The following is a 25,368-nucleotide window of genomic DNA, read 5'->3' as shown; positions in this document are numbered from 1 at the left end:
TGAAATATAATGAAAAGAATAGCACAAGAATACTCAGAGAATTTTGCCAAATTAAATTTTATTATAATGAAGAGGAGTCTGATTTGACTCAATACATGGTATGAAATGTGGGTATTATAGAGTGGTCGTTACAAGGATAGCAGCCACATGGCATGCAAATCTTAATAGGCACATTGGATTGACACCTAAGATATTCTAAGACTCAACACACTGTGTGTTATATGGATGATATGATACAAGAGTTTCATGGATCATTGCCAATTGGCATGGAGATCGAAATGGACACATAGGACCAATAAAATAGAGGATTTTTGAACCATCAACTTCCAACAAATCCATAACATCCAACACAAAGGAATCACTCACTATATCAAAATAGTAGATCGAGAATTATGTGCTTCACCTAAACCTTGTAAAATAGTAGATCGAGAATTATGTGCTTCACTCACTATATCAAAATAGTAGATCGAGAATTATGTGCTTCACCTAAACCTTGTACAATACATGCATGTACAAAAAAATACCTGCATGAATCCCTTTTAACAAAAATACTTGCATGAATCCCTTTTAGCAAAAAATATCTAGATAATTACATGAATAGAAGCAATACAAAATAGGGCCAATTTACCTATAAGCTAATTTACTGAAGATAAGATTGAATCGTTGCTAATCAATACTCATTGCAAATGATGGACATAAGAAAACATCAATCCCATCAAACATAAAAGTCACTAATTAAATGAATAAATTTTGGCACCACAAAATATGGTAGATTTACTTGTAAATTGAGCTACAAAATCTATGCTCTACCTGTGTTAAGTGCTACAACAACAATTGATCCTTAAGTTAGAACTAGCATCAAACCCTATTGTAAAGATAGTAGAAAAGGGATAATGTAGAGATGAAGAAAGAGAGTGTGTGTGAGTACACAGGAGAGAGAAAAAAATGAGCACCTATCCAATCTTACCCAAATTGATCTCTGCAAAAGACAATATCAAGAGTTAGCATTTACATAAAGGTGTACTGGAAAAACAGTAGAAAAGAGGAAACACAGAGAGAGAAAGAAAGAGGGAGAGAGAGATGAGCACTTATGCAATGTCACCCAAAATTATCTCTGCAATAGAACAATAACAAGGGTTAAAACTAACATTATGTTGTATTGAAAAGATATCAGCAAAAAAAAAAACCAAACAGAGAGAGACATTAACACCTTTGCCTCTTGCTCCAAATAAACTCTGCAAGAAAACAACAATTAGAACCAACATCAAATTCTATTGAAAACACAGCATAAAAGAGAAACAATACATAGAGAGGAGGGAAGAAAGGGGAGAGAGAGAGAGAGAGAGAGAGAGAGAGAGAGAGAGAGAGAGAGAGATGAGGACATCTGTCTCCTACCCCAAACAACCTTTGCAATAAAACAACAATAACAGTAAGAAACAATATCAAACCCTATTGAAAAAATAGCAAACAAGAGAAAATGCAAAGAGAGATGGGCACCTGTGTTTTGCCCAAAATCTGGAGTTGCATGGAGAAGAAAGTGCAGAGGTAAGCAGAACACTCAAAACCCTAATTACTCTCAGCACAGCAGGGAGCTTTAATGGAGACGAAAATTCACAAGTATAGAGAAGAGAGGAAAAGTGGTCTATTGCTCAACTTTTGGGTCAAACTGATTTCGTGAGAGAAAAAAAAACCAAAATTGAAATTTCTCCAAAAAAAAGGGAGAAAATACGAGGTGAGAGAAACCCAAATTTTGTGTACTATTCATTCTCCCTTTTTTTAAATGCCCCACTACCCCTTTTTTTAATAGAAAACCCAAGATTTGGAGAGAGAATATTCACCCTCCATGGATGTCAACGTCTAGCCTTCTTATTGGAAAATCCAAAAGGCCCACATCTTGAACTATATTATTTTTAAGGGCCCATTTGTGAGTTTGTTTTTTTCCTAATGTACACACACACATAAAAAGCTATAAGAGTACTCACTTAGTAGAGATTCCTGGTGTTCTAGGTCAAGTAGGTGGGTTAGACCACCATTTAGGATGACCTCTTTAATAGATTTTTTAAGCCGATCTATGTTAGAGTAGTTGGTTAGCACCTAGCTTCTAATCCCTTTGTCATATTATGCTTGCCCTATCCCTTGTGGAATTCATATCTTGGAATTTGGTAGGTGGTAGGGCGAGAGTTGTGTTTTATGTTATGTTGTGTATTTTATTTGAAGTAGCTTGATGCTCACTATGTTCTATTTGTGTGTAGATCAATTCGTGGGTTCGAGGGCTTGACTCACCCTATCCAGTGACTACCAATGAGAGGTGCGACTAACTACCAAATTTGAAGCAAAAAATGAAGCATTTGCAATAAAAATGAAGAGATGATGGATTTTTTAAAGCAAAAGCAGATGGCCCAAAATGCATTGAAAGTGTCTGATTATCAATTGGAGTTTGTTAGATGATCCATTTAAATATGTACAACTTTAACATTGCAAAGTAGCTACTTGATCCCAAAGGCAAGAAACATCGTCCCTAGGAGGCCAACTAAGTGAAAAATTATGCTAGGAACACAACTGTACCTTTATGTCTCAAATTCGAGCTTGTTTGGCCCTCCAATTTTAAAAACTCCACTTGTTGATAGTATGAATGCATAGGAAGTGAATGGGCTATTTGCTAATTAGAAGCTTTAAGGAGGTACAATATTCAAAAATCATCACGATTGTGAGGGGTGCATTTTTTTCGGCACCCCTCATTTCTCATGATTTGTGATTTCACAATTGTCAGAGATGGAAGGAACATTGTTACCTATGAGCTTGATTTTCATCACCTCCAATTGCAGTAAGAAGCACCTAAAATGATGCATTTTATGAAAAGATTAGTTTTTATACTTTCTCTCTCTTTTTCTCTCCTCATTAGTGGGTGTTCATATGGGTTGAGAGGGAGAGGTGAAAGGGGTGCTACATCATGATATGATGCTAACAAAAGTGAGGGACCATGAAGGTGGTTGTTATCGGCTATGTGGAGTCTCAATAGGCTACCTATGTGATCCCAAAATAATAAAAGATAAAGTGTTTTTACAGAACATCTTACGATAAGTCTTATTCCATTTGAACGTGAAAAAGAATGAATGGTGTATTTGCATATAAAGCATTCTTACTACAAAAAAATAAAAAAAAATTCTAAATGCTTGATTAGCATGCTTTCTATAATAAACTAATTGGTTTTTAAAAGGCAATCATATGAGTAAAATGGAGTAAAATTGCAAAAAATGGGATTTTGAGGGGAATTTAATGATTAGATGGATCCTAATATTATGGACTAATAAATATATGTTTGTGCAATGTTTGTATGGGTTCCATGGCATGGAGATTGCTTTAGCATGGCCTCATATTGTATGGTAAGGTGTGCTCCTATGCAGTTTTTCTCATTTCACTATATACATAAGATATGATAACACTTGCAAAATTTGTTGATAGGGGGTGGTGAGAAGGGGAAAATGAGATTAAATATGCATATATTTTTATCTTTTTCATGTGTATATAGGTCAATTTTTTAGTGTAAGGAAGATACTTGCACAAGTTTTCTCACTGCTATGTTCTATATTGCCGCAATAATACACATGGTAAAAAATGATTGTGAGCATGAAGCTAATGTATTTATTTTTTTTGTGCACTTTAGAGCATTCCACCTTGCATGGAAAGAGCATTAAAGCATGGAATTGGAATAAACCTCTTGGATACATAGCCATTACTTGAAAAACCCATTGATTCACATGGAGTGAAAGAGGATCCCTAATCGTAGGTTAGCATGTTTCTTCTTGGGGAAAAGATTATGTGAGGTTATGAAAAGTCTCCTAGAACGATAAATATCAAGAGAGGAGTATGTTACAATGTTTTGTATGTTTTAGACTGCACATCCTAGTTGGGATGTAGGAGAGCTATATGGACCATAATGGTTGGCTAGGGGTGCCCTTTATGTATGTGATTCAAGGTAAGATAGTTACCTACATGTGGGAAGCTCCTTTGTTTGGAGTCGGGAGGGGTAATTAGTTGGACTACAATCCCAAATTGTGTCTATAAACACAGTAGTTAGAAGAACCATTTATAGTATCCAGATGCTCCGCAAGCCCGTGTAGGGTCATTTGGTGTGTTTAGGAGCCTAGAACTAGAGCCATTAGAGCTAGTGTTGTGCCCAATTTAGGTTCCAATGTGAAGATAAAAAGTGCTTTATATGCAAGCAAATGCTGTAGGTTGCTAAGAATTAGCCAAAGAAGCATGATTTGGAGGACAAAGCTACAAAGGTGGGAGTTGAGAATGTAGAGGTGGCCACAACTTTGCATGTCATGACTTTTATGCTTAAGAGAGCATCCTTGGAAGATGTGGACTCTTCTTCCTTGGGACATCATGATCTTGTGTTTATGCAAAGTGATTGTCATGGGCCATCTCGCACTTTGCTTGGTGGATTGTGAATCATCCAAGAATTTGATCCAAGGCAAGTTCGCAAGAAATATAAACTCTAACTGTATTCACCAATGTGGCACAACCCATGGAGAAAGATTTTTGGCCTAAGAGGAAAACCAATGCTAGGAAATACCACTTAAGGGAGTAGATGGAGGGTATAGCTATCTAGATAGAAGGTTTCAAGGTTTTAGATACTTTGAACATGGATACTCTTCTCAATGTTGACATGATTTTAGGGAAACCATGGCTTTATAACCACATGGGCATAGCAGATCATCACTCATGTTTTGTCCTCATTTGACATGGAACTTGACAGGTGGTGAAGACTTTGCATGACACTATTACACCCTCAATGGTTCAAGCTTAGTGTGAATGGACGTTCTCATTTTAGATAAAGTGGGTAGCTCACAAAGCCATCCATGCTATGGTGGGGTATATGTGGGAGCTTGGGAAGGGGTCCTCTTCTTCTTCACATTAAGGAGTTATAAACAAGGCATGCTTGGCATTTTTGTGGGAGTTTGATTCTCTTGTTTTTTTGGATGAATTATCTCTAGATTTGCCCCCATCACAAACAATGAATTTTAATATTTAGTTCTAGGAGAGGAACCTCCCTTGAGCACCCCCTACCAAATGAGCAAGAAGAAGCTAAGGAGCTGAAAGCACAAATTGAAGAACTTTTGGAGCAAGGACTAATTTGGGTTAGCTCTAATCCATTCAATACTCTCATCTTGTTGGTAAAAAAGAAGGATATGTGCTCAAATTCATGTATGCATTTCAAGCACTCAATAAGCTCATAGTCACAAATGAGTTTCCATTGCCACTAATACATGAATTATTAGATCAACTAGTATGATTTATCATTTTCAACAAGCTAGATTTGAAGTCCCATTATCACTAGATTCGGATTGCTCTTTGAAAGGTATTTATAACAAAGACTAGATTTTTGGACTTTATTTGGGGATTTTGAGTTTATAATGCTTCCTTTTGGGCCATCATGGCTTAGGTGTTATAGCGTCTTCTTGGGAAGTGTATTGTTGTTTCCCTAGATCATATCTTAGTCTACAATAAGTCTCAATAAGAGAGGAGAATTATGATCACTTTCGGAGGGTCCCATGGTTGTTATAAGAGAATAAGCAATTCTTAACAGAAATAAGTGGGAACTCTATTTGATGTCAATCTCTTAATTGAGGCACATCATTTTTGCAGTTGTGATTTCTATGGATCTCATGAGAAGGTCAAGGAAATTGTGGAGTGGCCTTGTCCTAAGGCTATGTCAGAGGTGCACATGTTCTTGCCATTGATAGTGTTGTACTACAGGTTCATGGAGCATTATGCATAGGTGACATTGCATCTTGCTAGCTCCTCAAAGTAGGAATTCTAATGGATGTGGATGTGGGAGATGGACCAAGCTTTCAAGGAGTTGAATATATTCTTCAGATCCTATGTTGAGAATGTCAATTCTCAAGCCTTTTGTTGCAATGGTGATGATAATAAACATGGTGTAGGAGTAACGTTAAAGCAACATGACCATCCAGTGGCTTATGAAAGTTGGAAACTCAAGGCAATTTGGTTGAAATATTCCACCTATGACAAAGAACTCTTGGCCATTGTGATGCCTTAAAGATGAGGATGCATTATTTGATTGGGTAGGATTTTCATAGCAAGTTTGATCAAGAAGCTTAAAATCATATATTCAAGAATTTGGGAATTTTCATAAAGTTTGGGAATTCCTAATGTGATTAATATTTGGAGACATGGTCAAATCTTATCCCCTTGAAGGTGAAATTTTTCCCACATACTATGTAAGCAATCTCCCCAAGTCCCACTCTCAAATACAAGTTAAGATTTAGCCTCTTGGTCAAATCTTTACTCCTTATTTGAAAGTGGAACTTGGGAGATTCCCGAATTCTCTAATATGGTATTTTTATAGAATCTCATTCATAGCATTTTGATCAGATCAAGAAGCTTTATGCTAAAATCGTAACAAGACATGACTCCTCAATAGTTGTGTTAGTGGTAGTTCTTGTCCAATTCAATTTCAAGATTGAGTATGTACTTGGGAAGGAGAACGGAGTAGTGGATGCATTAATATCCTTCTTTGATATCTCGGGTAAGTTACTCGTGAATATATTTGTGCATCACCGGGATTCAAAATAAGGCATTTTTAATACTATTATGACCCCTTACAGTGACAATGGTTACTTCATTGGAGTCAAATTTCACCCTTATCATGGAGCTTTATGAGCCTAGAAAAGGAGGAGTTGGTGGTGCCAGAATAAGTGTTGCTTCATAAGTACAAGAATGGTACATGGAGGAAGGAGCTCCAGTATTTGCTCAAGGTTTAGGGTTACACCATGCACGACACATTAAGATTGGATTAGGCTCACTTTGGTGATGACTTTTTGCCTATGAGGAGGCTATGTAATTTGGGACAGTCACAATTCTAGTGGTGGAGAATGTAATGCACCTAGGTTTTTCCCACATACATATACTCAAATTCCATGCATGTGATGGGATAGGTGAGGATGGATGACATGCCACCAAGAAAGTTGCATGGAAGGAAAAGGTGATGGTAGGTCATGGTGTACATGATCATGGGCAATAGATCGTGGGTAATAGATCAAGTTTGATGAGCTTGGTTGGAGTCAACATTTTCTTAAAGGTGTAACATTAAAACATTATTGGATGTGGCATTTCGCTGAATCAGCCAATTTTAATTATTAAAAATGGTGTGAAAAAAAATGCATAAGCTCAATCGCAAAATAAAGAATCAATATGTTGGATGTTTGATAGAGTTGGATAAAATAGGATTCTATGGCAAAGTAAGTGTTGCCCATGTGTGTGGCTTGATTGAGGTGAAGAATCTTCAAGGTGGATCAAGATGGAGTGAAGAGCTATCGTGGATATAAGATAGTTTGGTGACTTTGTGAATCTAGAGTGCTTGTTCATGCTTGGGCTCTTGGTGCTAGAACTTCTACAACTCTCTAGGAAACTATTATAACAAAGATATGAGGATGTCTTCTTTCCTTTTTGGGTTGTCTCATTTTTTATTGATTTTTGCATTGTATTGTGAGTCTTACAAACCATTAATAATTGTTGACTAAAACAAGTTAAGAAAGTATAAGCTAGTTTAGCTATTTGATTGACTTTTTCTTGGAACTTTGGTTGTTTTTATCAATCTTATGATTTAGAAGGATTTACAATTAGTACAAGATAAAAAGCTAAAGCAAAACCTTAGAAAACTTAAGAAATCACAACCAAAAGATGAAATATTCTTATTAGGGAAGATTAAAGTGGAAAAAGAAAGGGTAGAAATATGCATGTTATGGAATGTTTTCATTAAAGCAAATGTTAAATTGGTTTTGGGATGAGTCACAAATAATATCATTTAATGCAAAGGACTATTGGATTCCCCAAGCCAATGAGTCATGGGTATCTTCAACAATGTTGAATACGCATCTTTTGGGATGAGGTTGTTTATCTTGCTAAGTCTGAGTATGAAAGATACTACTTGAGTGCCTTATTGGGCAAAGGGTCTAGTCATAGTGCTTGCATGATGTAGGATGGCTCATGAGGTGTAGGAGAGCTCAATAGGCCTTCAAGTCCATAAATCTCATGTGGTTGTTGAAGAGAGTGTAATCACATGTGGCCTAGCCTTGCAAAGTTAGAAGGTTCCATTCTAGGCAAGATAGGTTTGGCCACTCTTGCTAAAGTGAGGTCCTGTAAAAGTAAATTTAATAATTTTTCATATTTTTTGTTATATGCTTCAATGAATGTGCAAGGGAACCTTATGTAATGGGATAGAAAAGAAAGGTGTTTTTATTTTTCTTGTGTCATGGCATACATTATTTAGATAACCACAAAATAATGTTTGAAAATATGGGAGAATCCAAATCCTAAAGATCGGCTTCTATGGATGGATGGACTCAAAAAGTTTAGTCCCTTTACACTAGGTAGAGCTATTAGAAGGTGACCACCCCTAATTGGATAGAACCCAAGCTAACATTGTTTGAAGGGAATAGAGTATACAATGGTATTGGTTTGAAAGTGTGCACGTTTATAGACTACAGTAGTCACTAAGCAACCTTTCTTATAAAGGTGTTAGATTGGTGTTGGGATGAGCATTCAACATTTCCCTTATCAAAGAGAACCAAAATGTCTGCACTCAATTGAGTCTACCATTCCTAAGAGGGGGATTAGATGATGTTATGCATGGAGCATAGAGGTTTTGATTGATTGCTCGAAGATCCCTCAAGAGACTACATAGAGGTTGCCTCATAATTTTTGTATTGATATTGTATTCAACTATTAGCCCTTTAGGGGTTGCAAAAGGTGTGTTGTAATAGAATTTGTTAAAAGCTACTTTATCATCATAGGTCTCATGGATTAAACCCATAAGGAATAATTCTAACATCTAAGGATTGTGGATAAGACCTAAATATTTGCTATTAGGAAGAGAAGGGTTTCCCAATTGTAGCTCATGCCCCCTCAAAGAAGAATGCTCTTACCATCTTGGGAGTGTGGATGAGCATTAATTGCTTTTTGAGATAATATTACCATGTTAAGAAGGGTTATTGCATTATGAACAATACCTGCCAAAACCAAATTGATCTATGTTCATATGTGATATCTCAAGTATATATGCCAACACATGTAATCTACTTTAGGGTTATTAGATGGTAGGATGGGTAGCTAGCTACTTATTCCAATCTATATCTAATCTAAGATCGTTTGATGTGTAAGCTAGCGAACAAATAAACTCTAGGTTGAGAGCCAAATTCATAGCCCTCGACTTAATGCAAGCACTTGCTTACTAGCTTTTATAGGTTTATTTGAATAGTATGAGGTTTACACTTGTTGTAGGACTATTACCTTGTCCTACCTCCTTAAAGAAACACCCCTTGAAAAAACATGAGTACCCTACCATGGAAGCTTGTGGTGAACCATTTGTCATTGTAATGATGCTCTTTCTACATAACATATACTTTGCCATTATGACTCCTTAACTACATAAAGCTTCCTCTATTGAGTAGTGGTTCCAACTACATGGAGGTAGAACCAACCTTAGATGTAATCCTCCAAACCATATCATGTTAATGTAGGTGAGACAAATGGTCACACTAGGATCTTCGTGAGTAGGGTATCATATTCTATGATCTTCACTAGAAAAAAACTCTGCTCATTCAAGACCTTTATTGGGATTTTTTGGATCTCCAATTGAAGATTTCTAGCCTGATAGGCTTGGTGTCTTAGCACCACTTTGATGGTCACCAAGTCCATGGGTCTCAACTTAAAGATGAATACTTTTCACCTTGAAGGGTTTCATGTTTTCCCATTGACACCTAAGCATGTTTACAACTTGCATAATTTGATTTGACTCTACTAATACATTGACACATAATTGTGTCCCTTCATTTAATAAAAATGCATTCTAATACAATAGGGCATCTAGGATTCCTTCTAATTCATTGTTAGCTTGGATAAGTGATATTTTTGCAATGGATTAACCCAACATTGAATAAAAGTGGTGTCTTAAGGTCCCCCAACTAAATGCCATTTTGTGATAAGATGCTTCCTTATTAAAAAATTTATTCCTTATTTCTTTTGAAATTTAAAATATCTTCAAAATTTACCTCATCCTTTGGATCTTTTAGAGGAAATGTTTATGGACCTTGATACCTATTCAAGAAATCTAGGAAAAATATTTAAGTGACTTTTTAAATTTGTTTCTATGGATATATTTTCTCTTTTGAGAAGTTTGCTCTTTTAGATCACCTTATCAAAATGGATTAAAAATAATCTTATTTAAGTACAATTTTGGGATTTGTTAGAAGGCATTAAAGAACACCTATCAAGCACTAATAATATGCTTTCATTCTTTTTTATTCATACTATCATTGGCTATCTCATATTTATTTATAATTGGTCATATACCTAATTCCATATAATTTAGACCTTTTCACAACTCCAATGTCCACATGACATTTTGATCTATCACGTTTTATCATTTACCTATTTTCTAGGAGTTAGTCAATTTACTTCCAATTTTGAAATGAATATTTGAGAAAAAGAGACATGGATAAAGATAGGTCAGTTGGATTTAGAGTTGCAAAAATGCACTCACATGACTTGAAGAAGAAGAACCTTGAGAGCACACAACACAAAGTGTATTGAGAGAGTATTGATGTAGAAGAATTATAAGACTAAGTTTGCCCTAGAGTGAATGGGCATATATAGAAGATCGATGGGAAAAGGCCTCCTAGTGAGGGAGAATTGGTGATTCACAATTCACTACCAAAATACCACCATAAAGTGGAGAACATGCTAGAAGAATTTCAAATTTAGATGGATTAAACATTAGTAGCTATGAAAAAGCTCACATGTTATGTTGGTTGTTCTTACATCCCCCAAGCCACTCTCATCGAGTATCGATGAACTATAAATGAGAGAAGTACCATCACCTTGTAGCTCCTCATAAGCATGCATGCATGTACATCTATGTTAACCCCAGTACAAGACAGAGAAAAAGGAAGCAAAAGAAAATTCAAGAAATTTTTAAAATGCAAAGCAAACGAAAAAGGCATCCCAATAGAAGGATAAGAGGAGAAAAGGCCAAAAGCGCAAGGGCAAAATTAAAAGTCAAGGAAAAGACAAAGGTGCATTTTAAAATGTAAAGGCGCCCCCAAATCTTTGTAAAAGAGTGCTAAGCTCCCTCCTGTGCAAGTTGTAAAGAGTAGATGGGCGTAGGTGAAGGCATAATGTAAATAGAAGGGAATAGGAAAAGAGGACCTTGGCAAGATGGCCGGTCATGTAAAAAAGGGGATGGGTGCCCAAAGGGATAAGGGCATGTATAAAAGCCAGAAAAAGTGAATAGAGAAGTTCATTCTTGGTGTGTGGCAACAATGGCTCTCTTCTTCTTCTTGCTTGCTTGTGCTTGTGCTTGAGAGACGGAGTGTGAGAGTGTGAGGGAGTGAGTGTGTGAGGGTGAGAGACTGTGGTGGATAAGCTCTCCATCCTCTCCTCTCTTATTCTCTTCTCTTCTCTTCTCTTCTCTTGTGTGTGCGGCTATGGAGTATGAAGCTTGAAGGTGGAGGATTGAGGTTGCTTGAGCTCACATCTCGGATCGTGGAGCTACTGGTGAGCTTGAGAGAGAAGGGTACTCGATCAAGCATTGAGGTAAGCTCACTACACTCGTAGGCTTGAGAGTGCGTATGGCTATGTGAGAGGTAGCCATTGGCATTTGGCTTGAAACGCTTGAGCAATAAGCAGTCCGTGGGTCTTGGTGGTCAAGCGTGAGCTCTCACATTTTGGTTCTATTTCTAGGACCAATGGATTTGAGCCGTGAGTGCTCGCCCACTCCAAATCGACCATTAGAGGGTCTTCCCCAAACTGGTGCTTGAGGTAGATAGGTGGGAAGAAAGGGCATTTGATCTTCGTTGCAAGTAAGTGGTTTGGATTTTTGGAGTTTGGATGAGTTGGTTCAATTAGCATTAGCATTAGCATTTGCTTGTGATTTTTAGGCATTTGTAGGCATTTAGGTAGGGAAAAATAGGGAAAGAGAAAGAAAACCACAATAGGGTTTTGTGTAATAACAGGCCTAAATCAAAGGAAAACAGGGTTGAAATCCGACAAAGAAGAGGAAAAGGCATCCAAGGAGTGTTAGAGAGGGGGTCTAAAACCCTAAGAAAGGGGGAAGAGAGATCATTTTCAGTTTCAGGGCTTAGAGAGAGAGAGAGAGAGAGAGAGAGAGAGAGAGAGAGAGAGAGAGAGAGAGAGAGAGAGAGAGAGAGAGAGATGGAGCTCCAAGGCAATGACAAGATTGAGCACACTGATTCAGAGGTTTTTGACTACCACAAGTACACACAAACCTTCCTTAGCACTTGATCATTGATTTTGGAAGTGCCCAAGGCTTGGCATCAGCTACAAGGATCAAACGAATCTAACTTTGGCCTCACGGTTAGTTTGCACTGCCAGAATTGAACCCACGTCACGAAGTCTGATTCCTAGAATTGAACCCCACTCGAACTTCGACAGTCCAATTTGGCCCATTCAAACACCTACAGTTCATCATTCGATCGGACATCATTAGCTAGTCTGAATCAAGTCAGATAGACTCAGACTCGAACAACCAGATTCGGATAGTTAGACTCGGACCCCACCCGATCGGACGACCATCCAATTTGGACATGAGACTCGTCCAATTTTCTCACTCAAACAACAAACCCAGAATCGGATTGTCTGATTTTAGGAATGGATCATCTGATAATTGAACACACTACTTGACTAGAGCTTGGAAATTGATCAATGGAAACTAATCGGTCTAGTACATCCTAGGATAGGTAGAGCTCAAGGCAACACCGTTGTAGGCATCCAGGCACATTAGATAGCTCATAGAGCCTCCAGACTTCAAGATCGTGACTCAATTGCCTAAGAAGCAACCTCGAACAAGCCTCTTAGTCCACCCATCCAAAACGTCTTAAAGGACCCAAACAAACCTGTTAGAGTGAGCACCACTTGAGGGGGTGGAAGAGAAAAGTGTGTTGGATCACATTGTTTTTGTCACAGTCACACACTACATGAATAATCACTTGAAGTGCATTGAGAAAGCAAAAAACCTAATTTCGCACTACTCACGAAAAGAAACACCCCACGAACACTTGAGCGAACTTAAAATTGAGGACTGGCTAAACTAACAAGGAACTCACATGCAAGATAAGTGACTTGAATGAACCCACTAATAGGAGAAGACCCTCAAATCTCAAACGCGCAACCAAGGCTACCAACTATCAAAAGAAGCAAGCCTCTTGGAGAAGACTAACACGATTGGGGACTCAACCTTACTTGAGTTGATTAGTTTGATTGACAACCTAGTGGACCAAGAGACTGACAAGATATTAGGACCAAGCTCCAATCATGAAAATGACCAGCTTGACTTATAAGATTTTACAGTTGATATCCAGTAGATGATCAATCGATTCGATTTACAAACCAAGATGGAGCATCATGGTAAGCCGGCTAAGGATATCATAGATGACCTTGAGGAAGAGCGGAGGTTGGCCAAGAAGGTGTTGCATGGCATAGCTACTTACAACCAAGAATAGCGAGCTCAAAGTCTAAGGTAGGAAATAGCAATGCAAGAGGTCCAGCAAGTTTTAGTGCTTACCAATCATAATAGAACAGGACCCAATGCAGAGAGGGAAAGAGCGATAGAAGCCAATCTCACATTGAGCGAACTTCTCATGAAGAGACTCATAGATAACATGGTTGCAGAGTAGAGCGAAGCGGCCCTAACAAATTTATTGCTAGCGGGGCTAAGAATCACTCCAAATTTGAAGAGCCAAATGAAGATACCTATAGTTGCCACACAACTTGACAAGTACCAGCCCGACAACGATCCATATAGATTTGTAGAGTAGTTCAAGTAGGTGTGCAAGGCGAACGGCCTAATAGACCCTACTCAACATGCACAAGCTTTCAGTCTTTATCTCAGAGATAAAGGATGGATGTGGTACACTTGTCTAGATGACGTCAAATGCAACAACTTCAATACTCTCAAGAGTCTCTTCATCATCAAGAGATTCTCTGATGGCGGGATACTTGGATAACCTCATGGTTCAATTGATGAATATTAGTCAAAAGGACAAGAAAGACATTAGAGATTACGACACCCACGTGTAGAGTTTCTTTAAGAGAATCCCAGCCATAGAGCAACCTGGTGAGTGAGTGGTTTCTATTGTATTCATAAGTGGAATTAGGAGTGAAGAGCTCTACAAGGCCTTGGTAGGCAACTCAAACCTGCAAAGGGATGTGCTAGCTAGGATCTTTGAAGAAACCATATATGTAGATAACCTATTCAAGGAGAGAAGCTCGAGAGCCATAAGCTGAGATAGTGCAACCTCTAGAGCCTTAGAGAGAGCTATCCCCGCCTAGCGAGAGATCTAGTCAAAGTAACCAAGAGAAAGGGAAGAGTGTTGACCCAAGCCAAGAATTGGCAAATGTAAAGCTAGAGCCAAGCTCCAGGAAATGATTAGAAGGCCTATGCAACCTCACATGCAATGTGTCCACTATGGAGGAAACCACCTCCCAACTAAGTGCATAGATCCTAGACCCATACCTTGTGCCAACTATGGTAGGTTCAATCACGATGCTATGCATTGCCGATTACCGAGGTGATTACCATATCTGCAGCTTTACAACCAGCCATACTACTTGGGGAATAGACCACTACAATTCTAAAGGGGAGCTCCATTAGCTCTCCTAACCAAGGCATATCTCCTCTTGTTGCTCCAAACAAGAACAAGATAACCAAGAAAAGGCCAACTTGAGATGCCTCGAGTGTAGAATCACTCACTTATATGCCAAATGTCCTAGGTGAAAACAATCTACTAGCTCAGCCATCATACCTCTATACCTTTGGGTATGTTTATAGTTGAAACACTTGATGGTAAGGCCACTCCCATCTCGTTGAACATCATGACTAGATCACAAACGAAGCAAGCCGGTATTTCATTGCCATACCTAGCAATCTAGATGCAACCTCAGTAGGAAAGAAGACTCTCCGAAGGAAGAAAAAGAGGGCTGACGCCAAAGTGACACTAAAAATAGACAATTCTAGGGGAAGGGCAAGAAGCGATCTTTTTGAGCGAGCTTTTTTGGGCAACCTCCATTTCTTGTTCCACATATTCCACTTATTCCTCCTATTCTCTTGTACACATATCAAGCACCACTACCACCCCTACTGTCACCACCATCTCCACCACCATGAGACCACCACCACCACCTCTACTGCTGCCTCCACCACCACCACCTCTATTGTCGCCTCCACCACCGTTGTCACTACCACCTCCACCGCTTCCACCACTACCATCCCCTTCCATGTTTCTCCCCCCATGTTAATTACCTTAAGTACAACTCTCTCTCTCTCTCTCTCTCCATCTTCTACCATTTATTCTCTCTCTATTTTCTCTCCTCCCCATCTCTCTCTCTCTCTTTCTCTCTCTCCCTCTCTCCTTTTCCCCCTCTCTCTCTCTCTCTCTCAAATAGAGCAAGTAAATAAAGCAACTAATTAATATTAGATCAGAGAGAACTAGACCAAATAAGCAACTCTTTCCCCCCTCTTACACACACACACACACACACTCTCTCTCTCTCTCTCTCTCTCTCTCTCTCTCTCTCTCTCTCTCTCTCTCTCTCTCTCTCTCTCTCTCTCTCTCTCTAAATTAGCAACTTCTCTCTCTCTCCCCTCTTAATTTTGCGAGGGTCGTCCATCCATTTTTCACAACCCTCTTATTTTTACAAGGGTCAAGGGTTTGCATGAGGTCAATTGTCTTAGACACTTTTAGCTGTTAATATCAAGAGGAAAAGAATATCACATTGTTATTCCACGTGCATATATACATTCGCATACCTGTCACTTTTATGTGCATGATTTGATATTATATCGTAATATATCACTTCCATTATTGTGCACACATAAGTGAAACTACATTGCACATGTTTTCGCTACTTTCAATTGAGCATTATTGTGTGGACTTACTACAAGAGATAGGGTATCAACCCTTCTGTAGATATTTTACACGTGCTTTGTTTACACATCTTGTAGTATTGCAATTGAGTGAATGCCTATATACAATCTCCCTCACTTGCACATTCCTCTCTCTTTCTCCTCTTCCCTCTCATCCTCATTTCATTGCGCTTGTAAATAAACACAATCTAATAATTCTAAAAGTACACATTCATCACGCACATCAAATATCAATCAAGTTCCATTGTGCTAGGGGGTGGAATTGGTGATCCCTAACAAAGTCTAAGATTGAACCATGGAAGCACGCTAGCTTGGTCAAGTAGGGAAGCATGTGCTCTAGAAGGACAGTGTCCATGGGGTTTCCCTCAAATGGGGGTGGGAATATAAAGGCATTGGATGGGTTCATTTGCATCTTCTCCATGCTATCATCCACAAATAGTGTTGTTGTTGGGCTGAAGTGCTGGGCTGAAGTGCGGCCAATCAATGTTGTCAAAACATTTCATGAAAATGGGCTTTGTGTAACTCCTTCTTCCAACAGGAGTTGTTGTGGGAATTGCTCTACACTTGCATTGTCCATATTAGAATACAAAGGTTGGTGCTTGCTTTAACAACTTCACACATTCACTTCTAACCAATTGGAGTAGCTCACTTACGTTGTCTTCCTTCATGGAGCTCCAAATGGCAATGTCAAACAATGTAGCCCTCGCCACAAAATCACCCAATATCTGCCCACTTCTAGGAGCTTCAGTAGTAACGATCCCTTTTGCTTTGGCCAAGTAGAAGCACCCCATTCATATCGAACACGATTAATTTTCGGGTTGTGGGAGGTAGCTATACATGCACACGTGGAAGGGTGAGCACCCATGTATTGGTATGATGAAAAAGAACACTACATTACAAACAGATATTATACAAGTTTATGTAAACATGTTACCTTTGCTCTAAGGTATCTTCTATATTCGGCGAAGTGATACATACATGCAATCTATCTATTAGAATTTAGGGCTATCGATGCAAAGTCGCCACATTTTGCATTGCAATCTAAAATGTCATCCCATTCTTTTGTGTATGTTTGCAAGAATGAGCTCCAAAAAGCCCTGCCACTTTCCATACCACCTATAGTATTTTATAGTCATATAACATATTAGGAATCTACTAAATGTTTACAAAATATCTATACAGTAGTTTAACAGCATTGGATCTCATATTGACCTCTCATTGGGGATCATGATGTATCTCGTACCCACTCATTCACAGTAATGTCGTATTTTGTGAACTCCAAAGGGATAATTCCATTGTAAGCAATATTTGAACGCATGTATGCTAGAATATATAGCACACGTACCTGCATTTAAAGCTTGAAATACCAATTTTAGTAATTGCATTCACTAAACAAAGCCAACAAGTGTGATACATAAATAGTATCCAGCATGACCATATCATGACTTTTAAACTCTCACCTCTCTACCTCCAATGACATAGACAGGCATCTCACAGAGTGAACAACCAGTGCCATGCGTAAGGCCCAACACTTCTTCCTTGACTCCATCCATTGGTGTCCATCCTCCACAACCTGCTCGTCGACAAGCTCTACCATGGAGTGTGTTGTGGCAAGGAAAAGTAACATCCCTGTGTCTGAGAACACAATCAGCTAAATACATGGCATCAACTAACTCTGCCGCCTTAGTATGGGAGTTCCGTGATAGAATTCCATCCCCCAATCCATGCATGAAACTATATTCAAGGAGACAAACCACCATGATATCGCATGGTGTGTTTGTGGTTTCTTCATCAACCTTGACCATCTTGTGTTGGTTGACCTCCTCCCATGCCTCTACCAATCGAGAGAATGCCTCATGTGACTGATCATTTCACAATGCATCTCCAATCTCGAATGGGTAACACAAAACAGTATGCCACTCCACCTTCTCCATCATAGGGGGTTTCAATGTTTTGGACCTTTGCACATTGACTCCTCGATTAGTAACATGTTCTTCTTACTAAATGTTAGCGATATATAATATTTTTCTTACATGTTTGTTTACCTACATGTGTGGTTGGAACATCTTACACCATTGTAACTTTGTGGGAGACGATGTCTTGCAAGGGGTGGGAGGGGGGAGAGGAAGAGATGACATTGGGATGAAAGAGAGAGACAGAGAGAAAGAGAGAGAGAGGGAGGGGGAGGAAGGAGGAAGGAGGAGATAGGGAGAGGGAGGAAGGTGGGGATAGATTAAGAGAGAAAGTGTATGTGTGTGAGTGAGAAAGAGAGAGTGAGTGAGAGTGAGAGGTGGAGAGAGAGAGAGGAAAAGCATGGGATAGAAAGGTGAGATATAGTATGTGTGACTGTGTTAGAGAGAGACGTGGAGAGAGAGAGAGGGCAAAGAGAGAGATAGAGCCGTGCTAAGGATAGGGGATAGAAAACACAAACTTGAATTGCAAGGGGAGGGGAGTCCTTTTAAAGACAAAGGAGAGAGAGTGAGGGAGGGATATAGAGAGAGAGTCACATATCGAGAGTCATGGGGGAACGATTCGCAATGTGAAAAGGGGGGGATGGGTCCTTTTATAGGTGAAAAATAGAGAAAATAGGGGGAAGAGAGAGAGAATGTGATACGTGTACTTTTTTCTTACTAGGAAAGGGGTCGTCGACAGCCTCTTATCAAACATTTTTTTTTTCAATGACCCATTCTTGGAGAGAGTAAATTTTGGCCCAACTAGATTTGTGGTTTTTTTTCGCCCAATTAGGGGTTGCTACAACACCTTTTTAGTGAAAAAACAAACCACAGTTTCAAAAATAGACAACATGGAGAGAAGAGAGACCATCGCTATATTACTCTCTCTTCCCCCATGCATTCTTGGATGTGTGGGATTTTTTTTCCGTCAAGAAGGGGTCGCCATGACAGCCCCTTCTTGGGCAGAAAAAAAAACCACACTTTGTTGCTCTCTCTTCTTCCCATGCTATCTATTCTCAGAACTATGTTTGTTTTTTGCCAAAAAGGGGTTGCCGGCAGCCCCTTATTGGGCGAAGAAAAGACACAAATTCAATTGGGCGAAAAGTTACCCTCGCTAGGAATGGGTTGCTAGAAAAAAATTTCATCCGATAAGGGGCTGCCAGCGACCCCTTTCTGGTAAGAAAAATTTACACATCACATGTCCTCTCTCCCCCCATCTTGGGTATCCTTCAAAGGAAAAATTGTAATAGCTCTTTAGGATTAGAGTAACCCTGTCTTTTTATTTATGCTAGAAGGTTTGGACAATCTATTTGGATACCATTTTTTCTAATAGTTTGAGTAGGTTTGGTAATCCTAGGCCACCCTTTTGTTTGTTCTATTCAGTCCTCCAAAGCTACCTTGGAAAGTTTCAATGTTTCATTGTTCCATGACTAGAGAAAATTCCTAGCCAGTTGTTATAGTTATTTAAGTTATATAGACAAACTCCTTCACTAAGTTTAGTGCATGATCTTTGAGAGGGTAATCAACATGATACACCAACGGATTGTAATTTCAATTTTAAAATCAGTTGAGTGAGCTCACACACCTCCCCAATAACCTTTGGCCCTTTGTTAAAACTATGATGGTCCCTCTCAAGAAGATTTTAGGGAAGAGACCAACAAACATGGTTAATCCTTGATGGTTCCCCCAAGTATTTGATTAATAAGCTCCCTGACTTTCTTTTCATATCTAATTTCAAGGGGAATCTGATCACAAAACAACCCCTATCTTACAAGAATTTACTTAATGCATGCTTCAAATGCATGAATGTGGGATATTTTGCTAGGGATTGTCTGGATTAAAATTAAAGAAGTCTATAGAAACTAAAGAAAAATTGAAACTTACCGATGATGGTTTTCACTAAGTAAATAGAAAAGGGAAGAAAGAAAACAATCAAGCTAATCTTAATCAAAATTCCAATTAGAAAAAGACTAATAACAATCAAGCTAACCTTAATAAAAAAGGCATTATGTTTTAAGAGGGGGGGGGAGGGGGGACAAAAAGTGTTTTGGGGGTGGGCTAGGAAATCAAGACATCTACTCAAGTCTCAGTCTACAAACTAACCTAGAGAAAGTAGATTTTTGTACAATTAGTCAATAAATTGAAATGTCTTTTACACTCATGTTCTCCTAGCATATGTTGTATGATTTACAATTTGGGTGTATCTATTCATTTTCTAGTAATGATTTCCTAAAAGACTCTTAAATTTAACAAACCTCAAATGTCAATTATCACATGAAGCAAGAAAGTGAAATTGATGTCAGAGCTTTATATAAGGTAATGCTAAACCTAAAGAGTAGTTAAAGTTGACCAATGGCATCCTTGATATATAGTTTATATCAATTTGTACTACTCGCAATTTATGGGGGCAAAGAGTGTTTGGGGTTGGGGTGGGGGGGGGGGGGAGGGGTGAGGGGGCAAACCTACCTTGATTTGTCTCTCTATGTGTACGTGCATGTGCGTGCATGCATGCTTGTGTGTGTCTCATTAAGGACTTGTTTTTATATCTCTCTCTTATTCAAAAACTATTATCACTAAAAATCTCTCTCATTAATCTATATACATATATATGTGTATATGTATTTATGTGTGTATATTGGAAGTCCTAATATGCGCACACACAAAAGAATTAGTTCAAAGAAGTATAAATATATTTTATAGCATGAGAACATTAATATTACAACAACATGATGTTAAGTTAGCAAAGATATGCACAATGAGAGATCAAGATCTCTCTCTCTCTCTCTCTCTAAGCATATTGATTGAGCATCAAATTTGTACTTATTTTCACCAATCAATATCCCTTCTTTCCACCACAACAAATAATTCACAAATGTGCAAGCTTTAATTTTTAACCAATGTTTAATGAGGATGCTAGAGCCATGTATAAAGCAAAATGTTTAGTGAGGATTTGGAATGGATGAAAATATAGACATGTTTATATACCAATCCATGCTTATCGAAAAGAACTTACATCTCATATTTGGAAAGAGAAAAACATTGGTTAAAAAATAAAAACTTATTATTAAAGCTTGTACATTTGTGATTATTTGTTGTGGTGGCAAGAAGAAATATTGGTTGGTGAAAAAGTATAAATTCGATGCTCAATCAATATACTTAATGAGAGAGAGAGAGAGAGAGAGAGAGAGAGAGAGAGAGAGAGAGAGAGAGAGAGAGAGACCATCTTCTTGATCTCTCATTGTGCATGTCTTTGCTAAACATCATGTTGTTGTAATATTAATATTCACATACTATAAAACATAGTTATACTTCTTTGAACTAATTATATGTGTGTACATGTGTGTGTGCTCATATTAGGACTTCCAATATACACATATAAATACATGCACACACATATATATGTATATATATTAATGAGAGAGAGGGAGATTTTTTGTGATAAGAGAGATATATAGAAACAAGTTCTTAATGAGACACACACAGGCTGCATGCATGCACATGCACATGCACATGTGACACATAGAGAGACAAATCAAGGTATTTGAATAAGAGAGAGAGATAGAAACAAGTTCTTAATGAGACACACACGTGTGTGCATATATGCACACGCATGTACATATAGAGAGACAAATCAAGGTGGTAGGTATATCTAATATATATTACAAACTAGAGACATATCTTTAAAGATTATTGCTCATACACACTCTAACCCACCTTGACTAAGTAATTCATCATTGTTTTGCCTAGTCTTTAAAATCAAAAATACATTCTAGATACTTTGAATGTAAGGAATTTCAATTGGAAGGGTATTAGGGCTTAATGGAGAAGAGAGGGAGGAGAAAGAGATAAAAATAACTTTTGGATGAGAGCAAGAGGGAAGACATTTCAGTATAGTTCATTCAAAAAGTCTCAATCTACTATGTCTCATATTAATATATATGTATATATATATATATATATAAGTTTTTTGATGTAAGAGAAGAGGAGAGGGAAGTTTTAAAATAATGTTTGATGAGAGAGAAGAGAAAAAATAATTACTAGCTAAGAAGTTTAAATTATATATATATATATATATATATACTCTCTTTCTCTATTGAGTCCTAATGACTCTAGAGAGAGAGAGAGACGTATTTAGGATTTAAGAGACGTGTTTGTACAACACGTGCCATGATCTGATGTGAGGCATTATTATACAATGTGGATTGATTACATGCATGAGAGAGAGAAAGTGAGAGAGAGAGAGAGGGAGATAAACACGGAGAGTAGGTGAGTGACCAAGATTTATATGCGTAATTATATTATTTATATATATATATATATATATAGGTGAGAGGGGGAGAGAGAGAGAGAATGTAGAGTGAGAGGAAGAAATTGCATGTACAACCCTAAAAATTGAGAGAGAGTAAAGACATGGAGTAATTAGAGAGAGAGAGAGAGAGGTGTGGGCCGTGGTGTTCCATTGTTCCGGGGTGATCACATGAATGAATCCACGTTACATGCTAGAGAGAGAGAGAGAGAGAGAGAGAGAGAGAGAGAGAGAGAGAGAGAGAGAGAGAGAGAGAGAGAGAGAGAGAGAGAGAGAGAGATCGTTTACATGAGATGGAGTGTTATTTGATCGAGTGTGCTAGAAAAGAAAAATAGAATATACACATAAAGGGAGAAACACAGAGAGAGAGAGAGAGAGAGAGAGAGAGAGAGAGAGAGAAATGGAGGTACATAGAGTGAAGGTAGTGGTGAAAATCATGGAGGTGGTGGGGATAATGGTAGTGGTGGTGGAGGTGGCAACAGTGGCAGCGGTGGCAAAGATAGCGGTAGTGGCGGTGGAGATAGTCATGGTGGTGGTGGTGGTGGCGGCAATGGTGGCAATGGCGCGGCAGTGGTGGTGGTGGTAGAGGTCCAAAAAAAATCAAGGGGTGGAATAAGTGGACTATGTGGAACAAGAAATGGAGGTTGCCCAGAAAAGCTCGCTTCTCGCACGCACTCACAATTCTAAAGGAAAGCAAGTGGCAAATACAAAGGTTGAGACTTCAACACCTAAGACAATGGAGAAGGGGAGTGCCAAGGTTGGGGAATATCCTAATCCAAAGTGTTAATTGGAAATAGTCAACGTCGTTAAGGAGTGGGTGAGAGAAGCCCAAGAGCATCTAAAGGATCTTGAGCTCTAGGAGCTCATCCTAGAAGACGAGATCAATGAGTTCTCTAGCGTAAGTACGCTTGTCTCACCGACATGCATAAACTCAAGAGATGCGTGGCAAAAGAGTGTAGGGCAAGGCAAAAGACAAGCCACTAATGGCCTGCTTACGACATTGCTATCAGCTCTTGTAATGTTGCCAATGGGGGATCTGGGTAGGCAAAGCCCTTCACTATGGCAAGAATTGAAGCAATGGGTAGAGGGATCTAACGAGCTAGGAATAGCCAACTTGTATGAGAATGACACAACCATGTAGATACCCAACCACACATTGAACTCAGTGCTTAAGTCCTTGCATGTGAATGCTTTCTAGGAAGGCACATATATGCACGCAGTCCGACCAGTGGCAGTACTAGGAGATGTCACGAGGAAGGGGATTGTAGACATGGGAGTAGGAGTCAGTGTACTTAGCCATGCAGTTCTGCAAGTTTGGGGTAGCCAGTCAGTGGAGACCGCAAGGTCTAATGTCACACTAGCTAATGACATGAAAGTTAAGCCATTTAGAGTGTTGAAGGACTCGCCCTTGAAGATAGCAGGTGTCCAATTCTCGATGAACTTCATTGTTATGACGGAAGTAGACTGTTTACTAGGCTGACCATGGATGAGAAATGCATGAGAAATCGAAGGCTAGGGTAACAACCTCATATTCCTAGGTAATGAATCGAAGGCAATAAGAGTTGAGATGTATACTTGGAAGACCATGCCAGTTGACTTAGATCCCATCTCCTCTATCTTGAAAGAAGACACCCAAGCCATGAATTCATAGGGATCATTGACGAGATTCCATGTCCCAAAGACGAGCAGGATTAGATACATGTGTTAGCCACCATCGACCTACCATTTTCGGATGAGGAAGAAGATTATAAGTAGACTGCAAGGGTAGCCGACGAGTCCCATAAATCCATCACACCTCAAACTCCAAGGGGTAAGACCCTACCATCAGTGCCCCTCTACTCTATGATGGCCCAAAACCCTAGCAAACAACAAATACCCACCCCTTTCCATATCTCATTTAACATATTTGAGCTCCAGGGGATTCTTGAGCATCTAACAAGGGAGCTAGTTGGTCACCCACCAACTGCTAATCTCAAGGCACTCCAAGATCTCATGGATGAACCAAGATTGCAATGGACTAAAGTGTACGATGTAAAACTTATGTATAATTGGACACTAATTACGGATGAAAAGAGAGTCAAGAATAAGGACCTAGATGATGACAAGCAGTCATAAGGTAGCAATTCAGATTACGAGTACGAGAACTGCTATTCCTCGAATGAAAGCAACGAAGAAGAGGTCGAGACAATAGAGTACGACATTGATGACTGAGTAATTGAACAAATAAAGGTAGACTCCAAGTTGCGAAGAGCCAATGCATTCAGAATTGAAAGAGGAATCTTCAAAACTTAATGCAATCGCACTTGGCTAGATCACTTAGGTGTGATAGACTATGACCAAGCAGGCACGGCTAGTCCAGCCAAGTGTTATGCCTCTCTTTAGGACAAAGTCAACCTCAAACCTGCAACAACCAGGAAAAACTCCATCCTCTAGCAAGGGTTGTGAGTTCAACTTGGAATCAAAAGTAAGCTCTGAGAGTGATCCAGAGATACACCGACCACCTAAAATCAGACGCACAAAAGGGGACTTGTCGGTCTACCTAAGGCACAACGGCAATTGGAGGAAAAGAGAGGACAATCGAGAGGGTTTGAAGAGCCAAACAACAAAAGAAACCCCAAGACCTACCAAAGCGCTTTACTAAATTCAAGAAAGGGGACAGGGTGGTGATCTTGTTGGGCACAAAGAGATAAGGACAGACAAGTGAACCGATAGAAGGACCTGCTAAAGTCAAGGAAGTCAACTTAGTAGGGGAAGGGGAGAGTCTCAATCAATATCTATAATTGATGACCTGACCAAGCAAGAAGAGGCTGATCTTATTGCTCTTTTGCAAGAATGCATAGACGTGTTTGCTTGGTCCTTAGATGAACTCAAAGGAGTCAATCTGAGGATCATAACACATAACATCCCAATGACTCCCGACACAACACCAGTAAAACAATGATCTTATCCGATGAATCCAAAGCATGCTCATGACATGAAGGAAGAGATCGATAAGCTATTGAAGGCATGATTCATCTACAAGATTGAGCACACCGACTGGGTGTCACCCATTGTGATCGTCTTGAAAAAGAAAGAAAAAATCCGAGTGTGTGTGAACTAGAAGAAAGTCAACGCCACGATTAAGCAATATAATTATCCAT

The sequence above is a fragment of the Lygodium microphyllum genome, chromosome 2 (assembly GCF_053477565.2).
Source record: "Lygodium microphyllum isolate KBCC chromosome 2, Lygodium_microphyllum_v1.1.10, whole genome shotgun sequence".
NCBI classification, from domain to species: domain Eukaryota; kingdom Viridiplantae; phylum Streptophyta; class Polypodiopsida; order Schizaeales; family Lygodiaceae; genus Lygodium; species Lygodium microphyllum.
This window is presented reverse-complemented; position numbering follows the sequence as displayed.